The sequence below is a fragment of the Panthera uncia genome (genome assembly GCF_023721935.1).
Source record: "Panthera uncia isolate 11264 chromosome B3 unlocalized genomic scaffold, Puncia_PCG_1.0 HiC_scaffold_2, whole genome shotgun sequence".
NCBI lineage: Eukaryota > Metazoa > Chordata > Mammalia > Carnivora > Felidae > Panthera > Panthera uncia.
Window position 1 is genome coordinate 5,477,052 of NW_026057583.1, and position 26,826 is coordinate 5,503,877.

The window sequence follows — 26,826 nt, forward strand, 5'->3', positions numbered from 1 at the left end:
TTCTTCCTTCCTCCCTTCCTTCCTTCCTTCCTTCCTTCCTTCCTTCCTTCCTCACTCCCTCCCTTCTTTCCTTCCTTCCTCCCACTCCTTCCTTTCTTTCTCCCCCCTCCCTCACTTTTCTTCCTTCCTTCCTCCCTCCCTCCCCTCCTTCCCTTCCTCCTTTTCCCTTTTCTTCCTTCTTCCCTCCCTTCCTTTTCTTCCTTCCTTCCTCTTTCTCTTTCTTTCTTTCTTTCTTTCTTTCTTTCTTTCTTTCTCTCTCTCCCTCCCTCCCTGTCTCTTTTTCTCTCTCTCCCTCTCTCTCTCTCCCTCCCTCCCTTCCTTCCTGTTGAGTTTTCTCAAACTTCAGATTTAGAAAAGATGCAGAAATGGAAGAGAGCACTGCCTTGTCCGTCTCACCCAGTTTCTTTTATTGTTACCATATTTCATCATGGAAATATTGTTACCATATTTCATCATTTGTCAAAACTTAGGAAGATGCCATTAGTACATTAGGATTAACTGAGCTCCGGACAGACTTTTTTGAGGTTTCTTATTGTTAAGTGCTGACAATTCTGTATATATTCTGGATAGAAATCCTTTGTCAGATAGTGATCTGCAAATCTTTCCATCCCATCTATGGCTTGTGTTTGCATTCTCTATATCTAAAATTTGCTCCTAAAATGTCAGCAAAATTATTTAGAGCGGTGTCATTTTTGTTTTATTCTTTATATCCCTCTCTGGTGAATATAGATGTTTTAAATAAAATAATAGCAAAATACTATTCCAAAATACCATGCCCAGCTTAACTTGAATTAAATGGCTTAGGAACCAATGCCGGTTCTGTTAACGTTGTTTTTGACTTACAAATTCCAAGTGTTTTCATTTCCTTTTTTGGTTTAAGACACAAGCCTTAAAATGTCAAGCTACGAGTGTTATTACCCAAGGGCAACACGCTCTGTGGTGATGACATCCAATTGCTTTCATACCTGAGATTGCAAAATCAAGTTTCACTGTGGCTGCAACATCACAGCCTGGCTCTCGGTGCATGTGACTTACACCCCTTTGCAGGTTTGAAGCTGTGAATCTTTCATTATTCTGGGTGGAAATCTTCTGTCTGCCCCGCTGTACCTTTTGATGCCGGTGTGATGTCACTGCCATGGTTCTGAGTCTGTTCCTGAACCCAGAGACCTGATACCGCGTGTGACAGAGCCTGGGTAACAAGGGAGACTCCGGAACCCTCCGGCCACACGCCTGGCCACAGCTGTCACGTAGCTCGGCCGAGGCCGGCCTGGAACAGGTGTGATTGGCGCCTTCCTTTCTGCCCCAGTGCCCTGCCCGTGAGTCCTGCTTCCCACCCAACCCCCCCACCCCGTCCCTGACGTCTGCCCAGGTTCCGGCGGCTTCCGTGATTCTGATAAGTTAGCAACAGCAGAAGGCTGTCAACCCTCTGTGACTCGTTGGAGAGGGAGAGGCACAGCATGCCAAGGAAACCCAGAGAGACGGGGGCACTGAAGCCTGGCGAGGGAGGCGTCCACTGTAGATGCTGGCCACTCAGCACCCGCTGCTGTTGACGCTGTGTTGGAACGAGCGCTACACGGGGAGTCAGCCTGGAGCTTCCGCCCACGGTGGCCTTGGCTCACCGTGTGCCTGCGGCAGGAGTAAAGGGGTCGGCGGGTGGGTGGGAGAGGCTCTCTCCCTCCCTCTCTCTCTCTGGGCTGTTTCCTCGTCTGTGGCGGTGTCCTGGTGGTGTGGAGGGGTGGACTGCTTGATCCCCAAGGTCGCCAAGCCCTGATGGTGTAGGACAGGGGTCTTCACCCATTCTGGCTCATGTACTTCTCAACAACTTTCTGGAAAACTATGACTTAGCACATTAGATGATGGATATCTAAAATTTTGAATCCTCTATTTAATAATTGCAAAGGCGAGGATTTCCAACATGCTGTAAGAATTGTAAGGAGAGAACTGACGTGTTTAAAGTTGTGTCGGGGCCCCTGAGTGGCTCAGTCGGTTGCGTCTGACTTCGGCTTAGGTCATGATCTCATGGTTCGTGTGTTCGAGCCCCGCGTCGGGCTCTGGGCTGACAGCTCGGAGCCTGGAGCCTCATTCAGATTCTGTGCCTCCCTCTCTCTCTCTCTGCCCCTTCCCTGCTCATGCTGTGTCTCTCTCTGTCTCAGAAATAAAACAACATTAAAAAAAATAATAAAGTTGTGTCTAATTGAATCTAAATGACATGAGACCCCTTCATCTACTGCTATAAACAACTCCTTTTCCCCCCAGCTGTTCGAAGTTGTGTTTTCCTTTTACCCATGGATTCACGCCTTCAGTCCAGTTCTCCCACAAAATCTTACCTTAATGCACACGTTTTATCGTTGAAGTTCTTTTTTTTTTTTTTTTTTTAATTTTAATTCCCGTTAGTTAACAGACAGTGTAATATTAGTTTCAGGTGCACAGCAGAGTGCCCCGACACTTCCGTACATCCCTGGGTTCTCATCACAACAGGTGCCCTCCTAAATCCCCACCCCTGGTTTCCGCCACCCCCTCCCCTCCCACCTGCCCTCTGCCGACCAGCGGTGTGTTCTCTGTAATGAAGAGTCTGCTTTTTTATGTGTCTTTTTCCTTTTGTTTCATACCTGAAAGTTTTTTATTGTTCATTCTGTCGTATTAACCACAATAAGATTATGCCTTATAAATTAAAAACTTTGAGTTTGTTTTATTTCCTGTGACTATAAGGTTTTCAGTATCTAAACGTCCTCTGTATCGAGTTATAGTCATGAGTAGTACATGATCAAAAGTGAGAACATATATGGAATTTTTACTGATAATTATTAAATAGAAATTATTTTATTGGAACCGTGTTCATTAATGAGACGCACAGGAATCTTTCCCAATCATTTCCTGTCTCCGTGTGAACGTGGAAAGTGGAGACCAGCACGGTTTTGTCTCTGCTCTGCCTTTCGTAGACGTAAATGCCGAGAAAACCCCCACGTCAAAGTGCACAGGAAGAGAACCTCGCTCCGTTACTGTCTCTGGGTCCCAACCTCCTAACCTTTCGAGTCAGAGGCCAGAAATCCCACTGGTTTATCACCAAGTTTATTTTCAGTTTTGTTAAAGGCAAACAGTCGTTCACTTTTCGTCTTACTGAGCAGTATTTTCGCAGGATCCTCGAGTGTCTCTTAATGAGCCTTCCACTTTTGCTGAGACCATCTTTTTTGATATAATCCTTTGTAATTATCATGTGCTTTGGGTGTATTTTCATCGAAACCTTGGAGCCATGTTTTGTTTATCAAGTACATGTAAATCATCTGATCTACAATCTCTTTGGCGAAGACAGTCCTCACCATAAAACCAGTCGGCTAAATCATTGGTACTCTCTGTGAAGATAAACATCTGATTTTTTTTTTCAATTCAATCAAACATGATGCTAATAAGCATCTCAGGGACTATTCTAAGTTTCCCTGGAAAAAAATTAGGGCCCCATCTTGGAGGAAAGATAATAAAAGCCGTCAAGTCAGGATTAAAATGATGAGAACTAATGTAATTAATTTATCCATTTTTATAATGTTATCAGAACAAAGTCATAAATCAACAGGCAGTTTCTCTTGACTGGATCTGTAACAGGGCGACACTGTGTGCACGCAGAAGGACGTTTACAAAATAAATCTGGTGAGGGTGGGTGGACGTGGGTATCAGGTGTGTGTTTTCTGCGTTGGGGAATAATTAAACAAGCGTCAAATACAACGATAAGAAACTGCCCCATTAGTTTTCCGAGACAGCACAATCAAACTCGCCCTGGCCGTCGGGGGTAGAGGGAGACATCCAGCACTAAGTGCCCGTCAGTCTGGAGCTTAGGATACAGTCTTCTGTTCTGGTCAGAGGTGGAAAATTCTGAACATGTCTTATGCCGGGATGTGACGGCCGTGGACCCGGCTCTGGTGCCCCGCGGGCTGAGGGGCCTGTTGCCGGGCGCGTGGGCAGTGTGTCCGAGCCGCTCTGGGTGGGTGACAGTGCCTCTGTGTCCACGGGCTGGGGGGCGGCACGCGCGGGACAGGGACCCCCCCCACCCCCGAATCCCCGCAGCCTTTCTCTCTGCAGGATTTTCTCTCTGGCTCCCTGATGGTCTTCTCAGCGTTTTCTTACCAATCTCTCGAATTGGTGAGTCAACCCTCGTCCCTCCCTGGTCACCGCCTACGGGATGTCCTCCGTCCAGGGGGGGTTAGCCTGTCGGTCTGTGGCCCCAGTGCTCGGCCCCCCGCAAGTGAACTGGGCCCAGACCTGGAACCCGCTCCTCCTCTTAGTTCCAGAGAGGGACTTGTCCCTGTCCCCAGCTCTCCCGGGGTCAGCACAACCGTGTGTGCTGGGGGGGCCCCGGGTCAGCTCTCCCTGCAGTAACCGGCAGGGGGGAAGGGGGGGCTGCTGGCTCTACTGATGCAAACACTCACCCCCCTCTGGCACGGCGCCCCCCCGGTGGTGTGGCTGAGGGATTCAGGGGCTGTCGGGTCCCTACACAGCAGACCTCCCGAGCCCCTGCTGGTTTGTAAAGTGTGAGGCTGTTGCAGTCCTGTTGGCGACGTTGAGGGGGTTCCGAGGGACCTGTGACCCGTGGAGGAGGGGGTGACACCCCTCCCCCCCACCGGGCGCGTCCCCTGTCAGACACTGCAGCTCCCTGGTCACTGATTCTCCTGCCCACCCCCGGGGTGCTGCCTGCCCGGTTCCTGGCCCTCCTGCCGACAGCCCTTCCCTCCCAAGCGGCCTGAGTCCCGTCCCCAGGGCTGTCCAGTTGGCCCTACCTGCGTCTCCAAAAGGCCATAACTGCAGCCTGCCAGGGCCATGGGGTCCCTTGGGGCCACCACCTCTTTGCACAGGGGTCTCAGTGAGTTCCAGGATGTCTAATGGCGTGGGCCACGGAGCTTGACTGGGGAAGTTACCCCACACAGAGGCATGTGGGACGGCGGCCCCCTTCCCCGATGGCTGCTGGCCTGCTCGCACCCCAGACAGAGTGACCCAGAGGCCAGGAGAGTCCTCCGCATGACCACCGTGTGCCCAGGCGCTCTCCTCCCTGCTGACCTTGGCCTTGAGAGTTTCTCCTCTGGAAACAAGAGCATCCCTCACCTGCACCAAGGACAGTGCGCAGTCCCTGCAGAACGGGTGGGCGGCCAGAGGCCGAGGGGCAGAGACCTGACTGTAGGGAGGTTGCCGTGTAGACAGGTGGGAAAAGGCAGATTCTCACATCCACTCTCTTTCCCGTCGCGTGAGTATCCCTCCAAGGATGCGACCTGTGGGGTCAGCCTGGGGACCGAGGAGCGGGGGCTCCCTGCCGGCTCTCTGCGCTGTGCCCAAGTCAGAGCTTCTGACCGAGGCCACCTTCCTGAAGCCATTGTGTGCCTCCCTCCCCAGGCTCAGTGGTGCTCGGATGAGCCCTGGCGGGGGGCGCTTTCCTCCTGTAGGGGATGGGGGGCCTTACACTCCGGAGAGTGATGGTGGGCGAGGCTCTGCCCAGGGACCGAGGGTGGGGACCAAGGGTGGGGCCCAGGAACGGGCTTTGGGGTGAGGCCTGGGTGGAGGTCAAAGGGAGCCCGAGGGTGGGGCCTGGGGGTTGGGGGTTGGGGGCGGGCCCATAGTGGGAGCGGAGGGGGGCTGCTGAGAGGCCCAGCAGCCCTGGAACCGAGCACACGGAGGTTAGCACGGAGGGTGGGGGTTGTGGGGGGGGGGTGGGAGGAATGGGAGGAGGGGAGGAATGGGGGGGAATGGGAGAGGTAGGGGGTGGCTCCCTCAGATCCACCCGTGTCCGTGTCCAGATACCCCTTAGAAAGTCTCCACGTTCCCTGGGAGGTGGACCTTCCCTGAGGCATGTGACACCCCAGGCCGGTCCACAGTCTAGGTGGAGGCACCAGGCCCAAGGCTACAGTCCACAGAGCAGGTGTGGGAGACGGCCGGCTTGTCGGGGGATCCTCTCCTCGCCACCGATCTGGACACACAGCCACTGGGGGAATCACTATCACCTTTCTGAGCTCCGGGTTAGAAAGGCTGCCCCCACCGCCAGCCCTGCATCCGGCCCTGGCCACGGTGGCCTTCTCACCAGCTAAGCTCAGACACAGCCTGCAGCGCTGCTGGCCGAGCCCCGGCTGCTGGTGGCCAGGGGCGTCCTGCGGGCTGGGCTGCGGCTCCTTCCACAGCCCCCCTCCTCTGCAGTCTCAGCCGCCGGCCTCTCTGGGCCCTTGTTCCAGACGTGATGCAGGGATGTGCTGTTCTGAATTTCTCCTGTGATTTTTCTCATCCCCCCTTCACCGGGCTGCCCCCAGGCACGGCTCAGAAGGCGTGACCATGGGAAGTGCTCCTCTGTCCTCTGACGGGAGGGGTTGAGTGGCTCCCTGAGTCCTCTCGCGCTGCTGTGACACGTCCCCAGCGCCCCAAACTCTGACGTCCTGTCTTCCCGCTGGATTTAGGGCACATGCGAGGGAGGGACGTGTCCTGTCCACCTTACGTCCCGGGGTTGGCACACTATGGCCCGTCGGCAAAATCTAGCCTGTGGCCTGTTTGTACGCGGCCCTCAAGCCGAGAACGGATTTTGTGTTTTTCCAGAGCATGAGAGACCACGTGTGGCCGGCAAAGCCTCACGTGGTGGTTAGCGGGACTCTGGCCGCGCTAGCCTGGCACCTAGTCAGTATGGGATCAGTGTTCACGGATCAACACTGGAGTCTTAAACCGGCTGCCGCGAGGGCTGTACCCGCCGCTGAGGTTCTGAGCCGCGTGGGGAGCTGGGACGTCGTGCTGCTTGTTAGCGATGGTCACGTATCGGCTCCTCTCCTGCCCCACTGTGAGCCCCCCACGGCGCCCCCTCCCCGAGCCGGCGCTGCCTCTCACAGGAGAGATCTAAATCTATGTGTCTGCGTGGCCCTGTCCCCATCCGCCTCCTGTGAGCAGCCTCTGTGAGTATGAGAGAGTTGGGGGGGGGGGTGGGGGGAGGAAAGATCGAGAAACACTGCCCTTTATGAGATGACGTGACCTTGCCCTTGTGCGCCTCTCTGCCCTTAAAGTGCACAACCCTCCCTTTCATCAGCTTGCGGGACTTACGCCAGCCTGCTTTCTAGTTCTCAGACAGCCGCAGGGCCTTTGCGCTCCCATATCCTCCGCACGGAGCACTCTTCTTCCGGATCCCTGGGCACCTGCTTGTGTCCAACATTCGGGTCACAGCTCAGTCGTCATCTCTGCAGAGACGCGTCTCCCTCCGTGTCTCATCATCCTGTTTTACGTCCTTCCCAGCCCAGCTCACCGTCCGGAGCTCTCCTATTTCTTTGTTTACCTCCTTAGGGCCTCTCTCCCCACAAAGAATTCCAGCTTGATGCAAGTGGGCGCACTTCTTCCCTGGTGTACCCGCCCCCACCCCCCACCCCCGTCCTTAGAACTGCGTCTGGCATATGACGGGTTCTCAGAAACAGAGTTGGAGGGAAAGCAGTTAGACAGGGAGCTGAGCGCGTGACGTCTCTGTCAGCTTTGTCCTGAGTCCTGAGGCCTGAGACCTGTCCCTGGGGAAGCAGGTGTCTGAGAAGAGGTCACAGGTGCAGGCGTGGGGGGAGGCCGTGTCCCCGTGGCAGGAAATGCTGAGGGCCCCCGGTGATGGAGCCGCAGGGCCAGGCTGGGGGAGCAAACGTGTGCTGTTGTCTGGGTGGGGGGCTGCTGTGTTTATGGACTGAAGGTCTCCCCCCGGGGCTGCCTCAGTGCAAACCCTGTGTCCCCCCCCCTTTAAACTGTTGGAGGAGGGTTCCGCATAATGGCAAGCTTTATTGCCCTCCCGAAACAAATAACCAAGAAAAAACGTTTCCAACAGGAAATCTGTGAGGCCGGGTGGGAGTATACAACATCCCGTTCAAGGCAGTTCATCGTCACGGAGTCTGTCTCCGTTGGGAACACGCACTGACCCTGACTCCTTTCCGCTCCCGCTTTTTCCCACAATGTTTCTTCTTTTTTTAAATTTGTTTAATGTGTATTTATTTTTGAGAGACAGACAGAGACAGAGTGTGAGCAGGGGAGGAGCAGAGAAGGAGGGAGACACAGAATGGGAAGCAGGCTCCAGGCTCCGAGCTGTCAGCACAGAACCCGACGCGGGGCTCGAGCCCACGAACCGCGAGATCATGACCTGAGCTGGAGTGGACGCTTAACCGACTGAGCCGCCCAGGCATCCCTCCAGCAGAATTTTATTTTATTTTTTAAATTTATTTATTTATTTATTTATTTATTTTAACGTTTATTTATTTTTGAGACAGAGAGAGACAGAGCATGAACGGGGGAGGGGCAGAGAGAGAGGGAGACACAGAATCGGAAGCAGGCTCCAGGCTCCGAGCCATCAGCCCAGAGCCCGACACGGGGCTCCAACTTGCGGACCGCGAGATCGTGACCTGAGCTGAAGTCGGACGCTTAACCGACTGAGCCACCCAGGCGCCCCAGAATTTTAAAAACAGATCGGGATGGAAGGGTACAGTGGAGAGAACCCAAAACGACTAATCACTAAATAAGCCAGGATGATTGAGGACTGGCATAGACAAGGCTGGAAACCAAACTGCCAACACAGGAGAAGGGCCTGCACAAATAAAGAGAAGGATCAAGACGTAAACAATTTAAGAAGGACAGACAGCTATCAACGATCGGTAAAGATGCACCTCCGTAAAGTAAACCGTGTGCCAGAAAACGGGGAAGAAAGGACACAGAAGCCAAGGACACACAGAAGGGTGGCCAGAGATGTAACTGAAGAAAAATCTCCCCAGAATGAGCAAAACCCTCACAGGCAGCTTGAAAGAACCCGCCACGTTCCAGGGAAAACGGGCACAGAATGATGGCGAATGACAGGACGTCGGTGTAGACGGTGAGAATTGGCTAAGTGCGGGCTGTTGCTCTACAAACGTTTAAAAGAGGACGAGACAGAACCGTCCCTCAGGAGCCTGAGCAGAAACAGCCAGATGCCCGTAAGGGAAGGACGTGGCCGTCCCCAGACATCCTCACGGCCGTGTGCAAGGCCAGCATCGCGTGGAACAATGTCCGAAGTCCGGGGGAAGTGTCTGACCCGGGAATTTCACGCCAGCGTCAAGTAGGGGGAGCGCGTACGGAAGTACTCAGATGAGGATTGCAGCACGCACGGGCTTTTCTGGGGAAAACACGGCAGTGAATGCCCGGCTGTGAAGTCAAGGCAGCCCGTTCACAACAGAAGGGTCCACGGTGAAAGGACGGGAGCCAACGGAACGAGATCTGTGAAGCTGTGAACGACGGAAAACGTGATCCGGGAGCGTGATCCGCTGCGTAATGGTCAAGCGGTCTCGTGCGCACCTGACCAGGGGTTTCTGAGCCATGCCTGAGTGGGCTGAGCAAAATCCCACCTGACGGTGCAATCCAGCCGACCGAGACGTTTCCAAACGACCCCAGAACACTGAGGAATGAAAAAGACTGTAAAGGGAAAGGACCGATGGTTCTTGTACTGTGGGAATCACAGCCCAGAAGCAAACACGGGACGTCCAGACCTTGGAAAAGCAACCCCAGTGTCGCCGACCAGACCCGGCTTGCCAGCTGGCTGTGAGGCAGGCAGTGTGCTCGTCTCACGTGGCCCAGCGTTGACCAGACTCTGTCCCCGAAGCCAAGGACACAAGAGCAGTTTCGCCGCGCTTCAAGGTCGCGTGCCGACGCCCTTTGCAGAGCTTTGGAGGGAGTGCCCACAAACAGGTGCTCTTGCCGTCCACGCACCAGCCCCCTGGGGGGTGTACACGTGGGCGTGGGGGGCGGAGGTGGCTGCGGTGCTGTGGCTTTTGCCCCCTCGGGCCTCGGACGTGAGGAGGGGACGATGCTCTGAGACGCCCCTCCCCCCGGTCTAGAGCAGGCTGGCGGGACCCCGGGCCTGGCAGGGGGCTCTGGTTGGTGAACTAGAAGGCAAGGGACTGAGCTGCAGGAAGCAGAGCCCGCCTAGGAGGGCTGCCTTGGGGGCAGGGTCACCATCCGCAGGGCAGATGCGGTCCCGTGGGAGGGAACCGACAGGGAATGTGGACTTGGCCCCAGGGACTTTGTCTGCGAGAGTCAGCAGGCGGACGGCGGGGGCGCGGGGGTGGGGGGTTCCGACAGGGAGAATGTACGAGGTCCACCTCCAGATGCCAGGTTTCAGGGGCTGGGGTCATTTCCAGAGGAAAGACATCTTCAGTGGGAGTTTCTCAGTTTCCCAAACTCCAAGAAACCCGGAGGAGTCTCCACATGCCACAAAAGTACCAGCCAGAGGACTTTAATTCCCTTTTGTCCGGTGCTCGGCTGTGGACACGCCACGAGGCCGCTGAGCAGGTGTGGGAGAAGGGCTGGGAGGGAGGGAGCAGAGCCACCACCAGCCGGCCGCTCTTACGTCCTAGGACCGGGCGAAGGAGCTGGCGTCCTTGGCTTTCCGTTGGGGCCACCTGACCGTCGCTCTCCCCTCTCCTGAAACCTTCCAGCTCCTTCCGCAAATACCCCTTAGCCCTCCTTGTAGCACTGAGGACCAGCCTTCGTGGTCATTCCCTTCTGACCGTCAGTCACTGGTACGTTAGCAGTGGCTCACGGGCCGTCCTCCAGTCCACACCGTGCGGACCTCTCTTCCGGAAGCCTCTGTCTCCTCTCCTCCCAGGGTCTTTTCCTCCCACACACTGCCGCCGGTCGCCAGCAACCGCACCACTTCCAAAACCCTCACTCAGTGTCTACCACGACCTCTGGTCTTCCTAGACTCTTCCCCTACTTCTAGAAAGATCTTTGACCCTGGAAGGACCTCTACTCATCAACTCTGCCTCTTTCGTTTACCTGCATCTGGACGTCCCACGGATTCCAAGGTTCAACTTTACAACAGCTAACTTATTTAACCTTGTCCCTTGACAAGGGACAACCTCAGCCTTGTCCCCTGACTCCCTCCGTCATACTCGACTAATCTGGTTACGGGCGGTCATCGGCTCACTTTCCACCGGGGCTAAGCAGCTGAATGCGACCAGGGAGAAGCCCGAGTCTGCTCCAGGGTCTTGTTCTAAATGTAGGACCGCCCGGCCGGCAGCCGTCCCCACTGTTCTGGTCGGTTCCTCTGCCCATGCTCCTGGGTGACTCTATCACCTTTCTTCCCAAACCCCATTCCCAACCCAACCCCATGCCTTTGTCAGTCTAAGCGACCGGTCTTACTTTTCAAAAAGTAAACACAGTAGAAGTAATCAGGGTAGAGCCTCCTCATTTTCCTCTCCCAGGTCGGCGCATCTGCTGACACGTGCCCACAATACCTCCTCTTCCCTTCTTTCCTAAAGGATAAACTCTCCCAGTTCCGCCCACGGCCGGCTTTTCTCCAGACCCTCTGTCCTACTTGCAAACTTTGCTCCTGTAATTATCATCTCTCTCCTTCCAGAACAATTTTCCCCTCCACTGAGCCATGCCCGTCACCACTTATCCATACCACCGCGTCTCCCAGGTAAAAAATAACTCTTCCTGGACCCCACGCCGCCCTCCGATTGTAGCCTCGTTTATCTGCTCACCTACAGGCGAAAACATCTTTAAGGTGTCTCTACATTTGCTGGTTCTCTTGAGATCTAATGGCCACTCAACCAGAACTCCTGTTGTCAAGGTCAGGGGTGACGTACGGGTTAAACCCAGCGGTCGGCCCAGATCCTCCCCTTACTGGACCCTTTGATCACCCGGTGGTTGTTGACGCCCTCGCTCGCGACACGCGCCCTTGCTGGGATTCCGGACTCTGTGCCCTCTGGTTTCCTCTTCCCCCACCGCCAGCTCCGTCTCCGTCCTCTTAGCGGGTCCTCCTCTTCCCCGCCTCTACCCGTCACGGTGCCCCCGGTGCCGTCCCGTAGGTTTCTGCCCTCTTCTGCCTGCGTGCACTCCCTCGGCCACCGCGCCGGCTCCGTGGCTCTGAGGCCCTGTCTGTGCCAACGATCCCCGGCCCATTCTGCTCCCATCTCCTAATCTCAGAATACAGCTGACCCCTCTGGGCCCCCAACTCAAGAGTCTACAGATGCCTCATGCACAACGTTTGCCAGACAATCTTTATTTACTTCTTCCCCCAAATCTTGTCGCGTCGCTCCCCATCCATTCTCACCCCCTTTCTTCAGAGCGCAAACATTCGCTCTACTCTTCGGGTCAAAACCAAGACGTCTCTCTCAACTCCCCCCTTTCTTTCACACCCTGCCGTGAGTGAATCGTGCCTTCCTCCCGCCCCTCCTGTTAAAGTCCTACCTCTCAGGACCTCAGAAGACGTAGGAGTCCGTTGGAGTAGAGGCCCCTCATCCCTCTTAAGAAGACGCCACGTGAAGGCAGACACAGCAGGTGCCATGTGGTCACCAAGGCAGGGGCTGCAGGTCAGGGGGTGTCGGAACTTTCTGGCAAAGCACCAGAAGCCGGGAACGGCAAGGAACGACTCCCTGCAGGCTTCAGGGGAGCGTGGCCGGGCCGAGACCCCGCCGACGTTGGACTTCCGGCCTCCCGGAATACATTCCGCTGTGGAGCCACCCAGCCTGTCAGGTCCTGCTTGCTCCCGAGGCCCTCGGGAGCTAACACGAGCCCCACGTTCACCAGCCAGCGGGTCTTCTGGCGCCACCTTCAGAAGGTGGACCGGCTCTGGCACCTCGCCACCTGCCCCACCTGGCCCACACCTCCGTCCTCTCTCCTCCGGACGACCGCGGCACCCGGCTGACCGGCCTCCCTGCCTCCGCTCTGCCTGAGCCCGACCCAGGCTATCGCCACCTATCAGTCAGAGCAGCCTCCTCCAAGAGGTCGCGTCACTGCTGTGCTCAGGACCTTCCAGGGGCTTCTCTTTTCCTGTGACTACAGTCTGACTGCCTCCCTGGGCTTGGAAGGCTCTGCCGACCTGCAGCTTCCCCCCCTCACCCCTCCCGCTGCTCGCTCAGGCCCCCCCCACCCACAGCTCACTCAGGCCCCCTGTCCTCACTGCTGCTGCTACACTGACCCAGCCCAGCCCGTGGGCGTCTGCCCTGCCATCCTCTGCCCGGAACACTCCTCCACCCCTGTTCTCATGGTCACACCCTCACCCGTGTGGACTCCGTCTCTCGTCCCCAGAGAAGCCCTCCAGGGAGTGTCATCCTCGTTGGCCCCGGCTACGCGTCACCCTGCTTTATTTCCCTGCCCGGCACCGGCTCCCGCTGACTTCATATTTTGATTTTTCCCCGTTGCAATGCCGGTGCCTGGATGGTCTCATGGGTGCTAAGTGCTCAGTGAATGAGCAAATGAGTCCCCGTGCTGTGCCAAGACTCAAACGTAGAGTTAAAAACCAGTGGCTCCCACACCTTCCATTTTTAGCTAAAATTTCCTTAATTTCAGTGGGAGCTTTTAGGAATGAAGATCTCTTGTGCTGAAGAAACATTCACGTGAAGTTCAGGAATGTCTTCGGTTTCTTGTCAATTCCTCTTTGTTCTGTTAAGTACAAGTAAAATTACAGTAAATATCTTTTTTAATGTTTATTTATTTTGAGGGGGGGGATGAGTGGGGGAGGGGCAGAGAGAGAGGGAGACACAGAATCCGAAGCGGGTTCCAGGCTCTGAGCTGTCAGCACAGAGCCCGACGCGGGGCTCGAACCCACAAACCACGAGATCGTGACCTGAGCCGAAGTTGGACGCTTAACCCACTGAGCCACCTGGGCGCCCCTAAATATCTTTTTTTTACTTAAGTAACACGAGAAGCACGATCTCTTCTGCATAAACACCTGACATGAATTGTGACTTTTGCGGGGGGGTGGATTCAGGGCAATGTTTTTTTGCTCTTTTTCCCCATACTTTCAGGACCTCGGTATTACCTATTTATACTTCGTGTATGTCGTTCCAGTACGATGATGTCACTGTGTTTCGTAAACAAGGTCTCAGTGACTGTGCTGCACAGACTAAAACGCAACGGTTTGTGCTGGACGCGCGCTGGCCTGTGCACCTGCCGTGCTAAGGAGGAAGTCGGGATGGTTTCATTCCATACGACGCAGAATGGGACATCACCTTCTTCACTCAGACCGCCGTTTCACAGCCAGGCGAACTGGGACCGTTGAGCACATGAATTATGGCATCAGCAAGTGGGAGAATTTCCCAGAACTCTGTGCATTAAACTTCACGTATTTCTGAAGAGGCTTTAAACTCTGCCTTCTGGAACTCCATTCCCATGGAGATAGGCCGGGCCTGGAGGGAGAGGCCCCCCGAGGCCCGGGTGCAGGTGTGGCTGTGGTTGACGCCGGCCTGGGGGTGTCCAGGGAGTGCCAGCAGGAGCTGGGGCTGGAGCAGGGACGGGGGAGGGGAAGGGGACCCCGGGCAGAGTCGGCAGCGGGGGTGAAGAAGCGACGTGGTCCAGCTCGCCGTGGACTCCAGGGCGGCCGGGTGATCGGTGTGTCTGGGGAGTGGCCAGGGGAGGGGGACCTGGGACGAGGCCACAGATGGCGGGGCCAAACCATGTGGGGTACTGCCGGCCGGCCGGAGAGTTGGGGTCCTCGCCCGGAGGCTCGAGCGTGTCCCCCGGACAGAATGGTGTGGGGTCTGCGTCTGAGGCTGGCTCTGCAGTCTTCCCCCTACTCCCAAGGCTTGGGGGACCCGGAGAAAAGCCCCCGAGCTGCGAGCTCCCCCAGCAAGGGCGCCCGCAGACAGAATGGCTTTCCTCTTCCAGAGAGAGGCCGTCGGGGGGAAGGTGGCCGAGCTCTGCAGGGAGGCGAAAGGACAACAGGATTGTTTTAACACAGTCTGTTTGTGCAGAACTCTCTTGTCAGCTTCTCAGCCTTGAGGAAGAGCGTTCCTCTCCTCTGGTGTGGGGACGGGGGACATCCTCCTCGTGGGGACGTCACCTCCTGCTTCCAGGAATAAAAAGGAGGCTCAAGGGCCCTTCCCACATCTGGCTGTTTCTCGAATGCCTTTAGCTCCAAATAATCAATACGCCGAAGCTGTGTATTTTGGGGTGCCGTCCCTGGACTCCTTCAACCGCGTGGGGAGGGATGAGGCCTGACGGGCTGGCCAGGCGGTTGCTGCAGTGGTGCAGGGAAGGGGGGATGAGGTCAAGAGCAGGTGGCGGCAGTGAGAAAAGTGAAGACGATGCAGGTGCAAGGCTTCAGAGGTAGCAATGACTGAGGCTTGTGACCGACCGCACGCGGCAGGGACGCAGGGACCAGGAGATTAAACAGGGAGGAATCAGAGGGTCCCCCTGAGATGTGCGGCTTGAATGATATGTCAGCAGGGCCGAACTCAGACATTTATAAAATGGCCCCAACAGTTACTGTATAGGGAATGAGTTTCCGGCTCATAAAATCCGTAAATGTTCTCTTACTGCACGAAAAGTCTCACATCTTTTGAGACCTGTTACTCCTCACGTAACAGGACTGGAGGAAACCATTGCGGCAGCAGCAGGAAACCAGCGTGAGGTCCTGGTTGGCTTTTCTCAGGGGCTGGTCTCGCTCAGCCCCGCCTAGGAGATACTTCAGGACACATCCACAGAGGGCAGCGGTCAGTACAGAGGCCTCTGGGAGCTTCAAAGAACCTTGCAAGTGGCAGGTGTCCTTTGTAAACCTCCCTGGCGACAGCACCGAGAGCAGGCTAGACCCCTCAGCACCCGCACGTTTGTAAGTCAAGGTGTGAAGTGTAAGCCATCGGCCTCTATTCCCCAGGAAGAAACCGTTATCAGCAAAAACGGATACGGTGGCTGCAATACTTAGATGAAATATTGATGTCTTCTGGAAGCCGCCTGGTGGTCACTGTTCTCTCTGATTCTAGAAGGACATGCCAGGGGTCAGGCTGTGCTGTGATTTCTCAGGGACTGTGGCAGGGGGTGTCAGTCCTCCATATGCAGGAGCTTTAAGAACGTCCCAGCTCCCGGACTCCTACGTCCCCAGCTCACCTTCCATGACAAGAAGCCAGCCCATGCTCCGCACCAACATTTTCCCTGTTTAAGTCCCGTCTGGCCAGTCCTTGCCTGATTTTTTTTTTTAAATCAAAGTGATGAAAGGTTTGCCAGTGAAGCACATGCTTGAGGTTTATCCGGACAGACAGTGGTTCCTAAATAACTTCACGTCCAAGAATTCTAGTGTTCAGAGAGTCATTTCGGGGTGCTTGGTCTTTCCATAATCCTCTCCATCTGGAATGTTGCCTCTGCCCTCTCCTGCCTGTTTAGACCCTCCTCAAGCTCAAAACCCAGCTCGTAAGCTGCACTTCTTGTAAAAACTTCTCCATTTAGAATTTATCCGTCTCCCCTCCGTGCTTATTAGAATTCTGTGTGTATGCCCAAGATAGCATTTACTCGTGTGCTCTGCTGAAGAGAATAGGTCCCTGCTGAAGCATTTAAGGGAGGGGCTATGAATCCGCTTTTGTTTGGGAACTTCTGCTCCCGCTCCCTCCGGGGCCCAGCACAGCGCCTGCCTTCCAAAACAACAGCGACTTGTCAATCTTTTAGTACGATTTAGGCACAAAAGCTGTAATCCTAAAACCACTCGAGGAAGTAGATGCTATTTTTATCTCCGTTTTAAATACTCCTTCCCCAGCACCTCCATTTATAACAAGTTGTCCTCTAAATGTATTTGCACGTGAAACTGACCCTTGTACGAGGTTATTTATTCGGCGCGGACCGTAACGAAGAGTAGACACCTAACTGAGGACACATGCATACAAGGGAATCCTCCCATAGATCCCCAGGGAGGGCCGCTCAGCACCATCTGGTGTGGAAGGTCTCGAAGATAGATAGATAGATAGATAGATAGATAGATAGATAGATAGTTTTTAATTTTTATTTACTTTTGAGAGAGAGAGAGAGAGACAGAGTGCAAGCAGGGAAAGGGCAGAGAGAGAGGGAGACACAGAATCTGAAATAGGCTCCAGGCTCCGAGCTGTCAGCACAGAGCCCGACGCGGGGCTCGAACCCACGAACCGCGAGATCATGTCCTGAGCTGAAGTTGGACACTCAACCGACTGAGCCCCCCAGGTGCCCCTCCTAAGATACACTTGTCTCTGGGAGGGGGACTCGTGTCAGGCTCCCTTCGGTCACATGTGGCCCGCGCACCTCCACCCCGGGGTTCCTTCATCCACAGCCCCTTGCACTGGCACAGGCCACCGCTGACAGTGGCTTCAGTGCCCTATTTCTCAATCTGATAGAGGGGGAGCTGGAGAAATTTGCGTGAGAGAACCGTTCTGTTAGTTAGCAAGGTGCTAGATTTCCTTCTTTTTAACTAAAAGCCCAAACACGGAGACTACGCAGCAGCATGTTAAAACCGCGAGGCAGTGGTACATTCTCTATTCATAGAAATTTCTGAAGGTAATCCTGGGGGAATGTTTAATTATGATCTACAGAGGCCATGGACCTCCCAGATGTCTGTGGAGACAGAGAGGAGACCTGTGAGCACCCAGGGGACCCTTCCTTCCTGCCCCACGGTGCCTCGCTACCCCGAGGGGCTGCAGTCCACAGCTTTCCTGGAAAGCCTCCAGCTGGGCTCGCACCCTCCTGGGGCTTTAACGCATGGTGATCGCTCCTATTTTTGTCACGTCCCATCTCTTTGATGCTGTTCCATTGTCCCTCCTGCGGGTTGCCCTTTTTCGTTCTTCAGAATTTTAATTAATGTTGTTTAATTATCCCTGGCCTCCTGAGGCTTTTAAAGGGGCGAATTCAGTGGAGGGACACAATGAGTGAATTCCCAAGTCTTCCGCTCACCTGTTATTAACAGCTTTGCTCCAAGGGGTACAGCTAACCATTTCCAACGCACTAATAATGCCAGAAGAGGGGACTTTTAAGGAGACAAAGACCAACAAATGACTCGCCTTCCTGCCGTGGCTTCTGCCTTTAGATTGAGGTTATTGTATGATTGGTATTAAACTTAATTCAGTTATATCTTGTTAGTGATGTCCGTGGGACAGAGAGCGACAAAACGCAGCCCGCTGGCAGGTAACGCCTTCCAGGGAGGTCACATTCAGCTGCGTCGGTCGGTGGCCTTGCCTTTGTCCCTTAAAGAACACAGACGTGACACAGCAGCCAACACCGTGCGGCTCTGCTCGCCCCTCGCACCCTTTCCGTGGTGAGGAGTCGCTCTTCTACACCTGTGACTCGGCTTTCCTCCCAGAGCCCGCTGCCTGTCCTGCCCTCCCGTGGTCGCAGTCTGGTCTCCTCAGCCCAATGGGGCTTGATCTTGTGGTGTCCCCTGGGACCCCACCCCCTCAGCCTCAGTGGCCTCTCACCCTCTCCTTTGATTCCACCGCGTATCTGGTATTTCTCTTCTCTGGACTGTGCCTATGCCTGTCCCTCCACCTCAGCCCGGGCCTGAGCGGTCTCCCTGCTGGACCGCTGCAGTCTGGTGTCCTTATCAAGCCCCTCTCCGAACGTCCCCCGGCCAGACGTCCGTACTCCTCCCACTACCTGGAAGGTAAATGCTGGCCGAACACCAGCGCTACGGTGAAAAGTACCGCCACGGGGAATCACCGTTTCTGTGGCACAAAGAGGGCCTGAGTGGGACCAGGCTGAGGCTGTTTACTCTGAACTTGCCACGGGAAGGGAGGCCGCTACCGTCACTTGCTTTTGGCCAAGACCGAAGGCTGACGGAGGAGGGGGAAAGCTTCACAGCGGGCAAGAGGGGAGGCTGCAGGTGCCCCTGATCGGAGGCTGTCGGTGCCAGGAAACCGGAAGTAGGCATCCCGGGTGGTTGGTAGGGGTCGTATTGGCCCTCCCCAGTTGGTCCTGAGTCGGAAGCAGGCACAAAAGTTAGGGAAGTTGTCAGTTCTCGGTCAAGTTTGGGGCACCTAGGGTGCATTGTGACGGAGGCTGTGGTCGGATATCTCGGACCGGTCGCTGCAGGCTGTAGGTGAGCGTTAGTACAGACTCTGGCCACCGTCAGTTTGTATATTCAGTCTTTAGTTCCGAAAGGCACATATTTTAACATGTCCGATATTAGATTAGGTCTTAGGTTCTACAACATGTGGGGGGGGGGGGCGGTCAGGGCGGGCGGCCCAGGAAGGTGCCACTTTGGCATGTGGATCACCCCCCAGCCGAAGACAATCGAGGCCACACAGACTCCAGAGGAGCCTTTTCCCTCCCCCTTGGCTGCCAAATGGATAGATGGGGCCTCCACCAGGGAAAGAGCTATGGCTGGTGCCAACCCTTTCATGTCAGAGAGACAGATCCGCCCGACACGGCGCTCTTCCTGTCTACTGAACACCCACTCTTGTGTCCTCCTGGGGGTGGTCCTCCTCCCCTTGAAGTCCTGGGCCCCCCCCTCCTCCCCAGCTCAGAATGAGCCTCAGTTGCCTGACTGTGGTAGGGCCTCTCATGTCCTTGTGGAGCTCGCATACAGACAAAATTAAATTTGTTTCTCTCCTGTTAATCCGTCTTATGTCAATGTAATTATTCGGCCAGGAAAAGAACCAACAAGGGAGGAAGGGAAAAGTTTTCCTCCCCTACCGCGTCATCAGTTAGTTGGCAAAGTTTCTTTCTCTTTCTTTCTTTCTTTCTTTCTTTCTTTCTTTCTTTCTTTCTTTCTCTTTCTTTTCTTTCTTTCTTTCTTTCTCTCTTTCTTTCTTTCTTTCTCTTTCTTTCTTTCTTTCTTTCTAGTTCATAAAATGACACATTTAAAAAAATTTTTTTTATGTTTATTATTTCTGAGACAGAGAGAGACAGAGCATGAGCGGGGAAGGGGCAGAGAGAGAGGGAGACACAGAATGGGAAGCAGGCTCCAGGCTCCGAGCTGTCAGCACAGAGCCCGACACGGGGCTCGAACTCACGGGCCGTGAGATCGTGACCCGAGCCGAAGTCGGACGCTCAACCGACTGAGCCACCCAGGAGCCCCAGTAATGATGCATTTAAAAATTGGTACCTTAAGTTTGATGAAACACAGTACCGTGGGGAGAAACCTGTGAGAGATTCTCCTCTTAAGAGTTCATACTCTAGTAAAGGAGAGAAGACACCCCAAAGAGGCGGTATTCGGGACACATTTTAGGCAGCCTTATGCGATCCATTACTCACGTGCTGACTCAGACACAACCACAGGAGCTGTGGAGGTGGAGGGGAAGCCGGATGAGAGTCTCAAGGACAAGGAATTGCAGAGTGGGAATAGCGGCGACTTCGAGAGCGTCTACTGAGGGACAGACGTTACCTTAGATGCAGTATATAAATCAGCTTCCCTGCAACAAGATGAATTTGGAAAGCCAGAGAAAAGGGAGGAGGGAGGAGGCATTCTTTCAGGGACAAATAACAGATCCACTAACAGTACCTTAGGCGATAAAAGTGATTAATTTTCTCCCATTACAAGGAGTCCAAAGAGAGGCTGTCCCAGGATGGTTTCAGGGCTTGGTGATGCATCGAGGCCCTATCCCCACTCTGTTCTTGTTGCTTGATTGCTCTGCTGTCTGTGGGATGATAGCGTGTCCCTGTACGGCTACCAGATGGCTCTTAGAGCTCCAGGCATCCCAGCTACGTTCAAGGTGGGGAGCGCACGGGGGCGCAGCACCATCTGCAGCTACCCAGTTAATCAGGAAAACCAAGGCTTCCCCGGGGCTTCTAGCAGCCTTCCTTGAATTGCATTGTCTGGGAGACATGGCAGCCTCTTCCCTTTACGGACGCCGGGAATGGATGCGAAGTCACATGCTTGGCAAGACGTGACAGGAGAGAAATGCCAGGATGCAACCAAACTACTGCTCATCGCCAGGGCGGGGGCACCGCTGTTGCAAACAGAAGGGGTGCTGGGTCAGGGAGCCTGGAAAATGGGGTGGATGCCTGTTGTGCAGACAACGAAGAGTAGCCTGCCCCGTGCCTTTTGGGGGAGCACACGGTGCCTGCGGAAGGCCTGGGACGCTAGTTTAGCAGGAAGGAAGGCAGGATGAGTGAACAGCACTCATGGGGAGTAGGTCCGGGAAAGCAGGCTCTCCTGCGGCATTTTGAGGAGAGAGGAAGAGAAGAGAAGGGGCTGGGGGAAGAGCTCACTTATCTCCTCCACTGGTACACATTCAGCAAGGCTGGGTTTGGTCTTCGTTTTTTTCTTTTTTCCCCCCTTCACTTAAATTATATATTTGAGACTGGAGGTTCCGCCCCAGGGTGGGCATGTGCCTTTGCGTCTCCCACACAGACTTTGGTGATGGGGCCTCTTGGGGTCGACCTGGTGACATTTGACTGGGCAGGAGGAGCATCTAGTCTGTTTATAGCTCTGACAGGTAATACTCTCCACTTGGTAAAGGCCATGAGATTTCTGACAAATTCTGCAGAAGACCCCAGATAGCCAAAGCAATCTTGAGAAGAACAAAGCTGGAGGCCTCACACTCCCTGATTGCAAACAATATGACAAAGCTAAGGTAATCAAAACGGTATGGCCTTGACATAAAAACAGACACCTAGATCATGTAAGAGATTAGAGAGCCCAGAAATACGCCCATGCACATACAGTTAATTCATCTTTGACAAAGGAGGCGGGAATATGCAACGGGGAAAAGGTAGTCTCTTCCATAAATGGTGCTGGGAAAATGGGACAACCACATGCAAAAGGATGAAACTGGACCCTTGTCTTCCACCAGACACAGAAATAAATTGAAAGTGAATCAAAGACCTAACTGTGAGTCCTGAGCGCATAAAACTCCTAGAAGAAAACATGGGTGGTGAGCTCCTTGATGCTGGTCCTGGAGATGACTTTTTGGACCTGACTCCAAAAGCAAAGGCAGCAAAAGCAAAGATAAACTTTTGGGACGACATCAAACTCAAAAGCTTCTGCACAGCAAAGGAAAGAATGTACAAAATGAAAAGGCACCTACTGAATGGGATAAAATATTTACCAATCATATATCTGCTAAGGGGTTAACGTCCAAAATATATAAAAAGCTCATACAAGTCAGTAGCAAAAGATAAACAGTCCAATTAAAGATTCAGAGGATGTGAAGAGACATTTTTCCAAAGAAGGCATACAGATGGCTAACAGGTACTTGAAAAGGTACTAAACATCACTTATTCTCAGGGAGGTGAAAATTAAAACCACAACGAGGCATCCCCTCACACCTGTCAGAATGGCTAGAATGAAAAAGACAAGGAAGGGACGCCTGGGTGGGCGGCTCAGTTGGTTAAGTGTCCGACTCTTGGTTTTGGCTCAAGTCATGGTCTCATGGTTCATGAGTTTGAGCGCCGTGTTCAGCTCCGTGCCGACAGCGTGCAGCCTGCTTGGGATTCTGTCTCCCTCTCTCTCAGTCCCTCCCCCCTTGCTCTCTCTCTCTCTCTCTCTCAAGAGTAAACAAACATTTTAAAAACATTTTTAAAAAGACAAGGAGTAACAAGCGTTGGTGAGGATGTGGAGAAAAAGGAACCCTCATGCACTGTTAGTCTGAAGATAGACTGGTGCAGCCACTCTGGAGAACGGTACAGAGACTCCTCAAAAAAATTAAAAATAGAAATACCATAGGTTCCAAGAACCACTGCTGGATATTTATCTGAGAAAAACAGAAACACTAATTCTAAAAGATATATGCACCCCCATGCTTATCAAAACATTTTGCAACACCCAAGATATGGAAAGAACTCAAGTGTCCACCGATGAATGAATAAAGAAGATGTGATAAATAATATATAATAGTATGTATGTAACGGAATACTATTCAGCCATGAAAAAGAAAGACATCTTGCCATTTGCATCTAATGGACTTGAGGGCATTATCCTACGTGAAACAAGCCAGACGGATAAAGACAAATGCCGTGTGATGTCACTTATATGTAAAATTTAAAACAGACAAATAGAAAGACCAAGTTCATAGATCCTGAGAACGGATGGGCGGTTGCCAGAAGCAAGGGGTGGCGGGTGGGCACGATGGGTGAATGGAGTCAAAGGGCACAAAGTGCCAGTTATAAAATAATATGGCATAGGGCTGTACGGTGTGCTGATGCGCTTGGGTATCTGTAACTTCGATAGCCACCTGTAGGGTCATGCGGTCGTAAGTATTGTCATGCGCATTTCAAAGCTGCTAAGAGAGTAGATCTAAAATTCTTCATCACGAGAAAACAATTATAACCACGTATCGGGATAGGTGTTGGCTAAACTTACTGGGGTGATCATTTTGCGATATGTACAAATGCCAGATCATTATGTTGCACATTGGAAACCGATACAGTGTTAGATGTCAGTTATAGCTCAACAGAAAGGTAAGTGGATTTTTAAACGATCAAATGGTAAATAAGAAATCTAGAGTGGCTACAATAATATTAGATAAGTTAGACACCAGGACAAAAAGTATTACATCAATAAAGAGGCCAATATGTAATCACAAAACGATCAATTCATCGGGAAGACAAAACCACCATAAACATAGGTTTGTTGACTAACAAGGCCTCAAAATATATGAAACAAAAACTGACAAAGTAGGAAATACGTGATATTAACGCCCCGCTCTAAGTACGCAATAAAATATCTAGAAAAAATGTCACTAAAGACATAGATGGCTTACTTGATCTTTATAGAGCACTGTGCTCAACAACTGAAGGAAAAATGCACTTTTGAGAGACAGAGCGTGAATGGGGGAGGGGCAGAGAGAGAGGGAGGCGCAGAATCGGAAGCAGGTTCCAGGCTCCGAGCCGTCAGCACAGAGCCCGACGCGGGGCTCGGACCCACGGACCGTGAGATCACGACCTGAGCCGACGTCGGACGCTGAACCGACTGAGCCACCCAGGCGCCCCAGTGAGTTAAATTTTTAAAAATGGCCGAGTGACAGCAACAGGAAGTAGGTTTGGGGAGGCAGCCTGCGTGCGAGTAGGCCACGAGGTCCCAGAACTCGGAACTGGGACGGAGGTCTGAAGTGAAGGGGAAGGTCTGGAAACCGTTGATTGGCGGCTCTGAAAGGGGCACATTTCCTAGCTGGGAGGGACCCGGGAGTTCATCTACTCTGCTCGCAGCTCTCAGACGAGGCGGGCTTCTGTTCTAGACCAGCGGTGGCACAGAATGGGCTCCACTGGGCGTCTCCTGGGTTTGCATGCTGGGCTTTCTCCTCCACCTCCCCGCCGCTCTGTTTCCACTGCAAGACAGGGCAGGTGGCGACCTCCCGTTGGGTTCGTCTGACACTGAACGTGCCCTGCAGATTGGGCACTTGGTGGGAGGGGAAGGCGAGGGGTCACAGGGTAATGCAGCGTCACAGACAAATACCCTCCCAGAGGCCAGCCGGTAAAGCCGATGGGTCAGGTGGACAGGATCTAAGTCACAGACTTCAGCCGGCATCAGCCTCGCTGCCGGGGGGGGTGGGGACCAGGACACGGGGGGGGGGGGGGGGGGGGTAGGGTGCACCCTGAGCTACTCAGCTCCCCCTGGGCGGCAGCACGTAAAAACCTGCCTTCACGTTGTGACTCTTCCCATTTCTTGAACGACACGTCGGGAGCCCAGATTTTTATGTGAAATTTTGGATTTTAAAGTGTGGCACTGGATTTTAATATGAATCACTAGATGGGAAATAGAAGGACAGACAAAGGAGCACGCAACTCAGCAGCCTTGCTCCCCACGGGCTCCCTGCCTGGCACTGTCCCCAGAGGGAAGTCTCCGGCTCTGGATTCGGGGGCCCTCTCGGCCCCCACAGCCCCCTTTGCCCGCCCGGAGCCCCCTGCAGGGTAGCTGTCTATGCAGCGGCCACCACTGGGTCTGGGGGCTGTTTCCCGTTTCCGGCCCAAGGTCACCTGGTCCCCCAGTGACAAGCCGGGCACAGGATTGCTTCCCTGTCATGACAGGGAGAGCAGAGCCCCGCCTCACCCGCACCCCAGCTTAGAGCTGAAAGCCCCCCGTGGACTTTCCCCGCAGACTCTTATTCTGAGGCTGTCACCCACAGACCGTCACACCCAGGACCGCCAACCCGCCGCTGTGCAGAGAGCCCAGCGCTTGTCCCTTCTCAGCACTGCTTGGGATGTTGACGGCTCCCCCACTTTACTTTGGCCCCCGTTTCTGCATAGCTGGAGCCCCCAGGCTGCTCTCTTAGGAGTGATAATGAAAACACAGCCTTTTCTTTCTGGATTTTCCACTGGCCATTAAGGGATCTGTATCTGCCACAGGGAGATCTGCTAATGCACAGTTACAAGTGTTTGTAAACGGCTCTTCTGCGGTCCTTAATAGAACGGGTAGCTCATATTGCTGTGGGAGGGACGGCATGTCCCGTGTGGCCTGTCTTCCTCAGGGAAGGGGAAAGAGGGAGGAGGAGAGGGGAGTTTATTGCTCGAGGACACAGCCACCCTGACGGGGCCACAGCCTGACCCTGAACACACCCACCAAAGGGGAGCAGCTGGGATCAGCAGGGCGGGTGAGGGTCATACAGGGACGGGGCAGGACGTATCCACAGAGACGGAGATGCAGAGACCCAGCTTCGTATTTGCACCAGATGAGCAAGGGGGCCGAGCCCGCCAGGCAGAAGTTGGCGGCCTAAACAGGGCCGGCAAAGCACGTCCAGGTCAAGAGCAAGGGCTTCTCTGAGTCTTCCGAAGGCCGGCTGGGTCCTGCCGTCTGCCGTGTGCCGAGTCTGCAGGGCGTCTGTGGATGCGAGCGGGCAGTGGCCTGGGACCAGGGAGCCCGGGGTTCTGTTTCTAGTCCGGCTTTGATCCTGAAACTCTTGTCAGCCACACTGCCGATCAGATTTGTCCCTTTGAAGCTTCTGTTTTGGTCCAGAAAACACGAAGGTTCTGGTGAATGGCGGTACACGCTAGTCTGCGGGGGAAGCCGGCGGGGCGTCTGTCCTGCCTCTTCCCTGACACTCGGCCCCCAGGACTCTGACCCGACTCCTTGGGAAGTAGTGGCCTTTCCGGGGACTCTTCTCTCACGGCACTTCCTCGAACCTCTCTGCGTCCTCGTCTTTCCCGCCCGTTCCCTCTTCCGGACCAGCTCAGTTGTGGGCGGGTTCGTAAGACGGCAGAGGAAGCGTGGCCGCGTGAGGGTGGCAGGGCAGGGGTGCGGCCGCTGTACCGGTGACCCCACGGGTCACCCCTTGACAGACTGTATTCTGGGGCCAACCCGGCTCCGCCTGCCTGCGAGAGTCCAGTTTCGCTGGAACACAGCCACACGCGTGAGTTTTCGGATTGTCTGTGGCTGCTTTTGTCTTACGCGGGCAGAGTCGAGTAGTCGTAAAAACGACCGTGTGGCCCTCAAAGCCTGAACTACTACCCGGCGTTTTACACAGAACGTTTGCTGAACCCACATCATTGCACAGTTTGCACACCTGGCCTCAAATCCCGGCTCCGGAGCGTTCTAGCTGCGGTGTGGAGGGAACCACTCTGGACCTCAGTTTCCTCTTCTGTGGATGGGGGACACTGTCCCCTCCGTACCCGGCTTCTCAAGTTCGCGGTGGGTAATGAGCACGGAGCCCTTTGCAATCTGCAGCCTGCTGTGTAGACGGCAAGGGTTGCTGTTCCTCCCTTTCCTTCGAGCCTTAAGGATTGCCCCAGTTCCTTAGCTTCATCCTCTTTGGTTATTTCTGGGACTGGAGCCATTAAAACCTACAATTTGCAGGCAGTGCTAATGCTAATTTCCTAGTCAGCCTGCCTTTCTGCAGCCTGTCAAATGGCAAGGAGGTATTTAAATAAGCGTGAATTATGTAGAGGAATTGGTTCATGAATGAAGCCCGCAGTCACATATTGTGCTCCAAGAGTTAAAGAAAATCCCGATTTATACCTTCTCTATTCAGTGGAGAAATTACAGCTGCATGGTAACTATATTTAGACCCCCGTGTCACCTTCTTTGGTCAAATATTCTCTTTGGTTGTAGCAGCAGTTTTGTGCACGCTTCCAGAAAGAGAGGCTCTGAGGACTCACAGGAGGGCGTGCGGACCTGGGTCATTACCCGGGCTCCGGGCACGCTGTCCGCTCGGCTGAGCTGACGAATATACGAACTAGGAAATCCACTACGGTGGCGGGCAGCCCCCATGCCTCCACAGG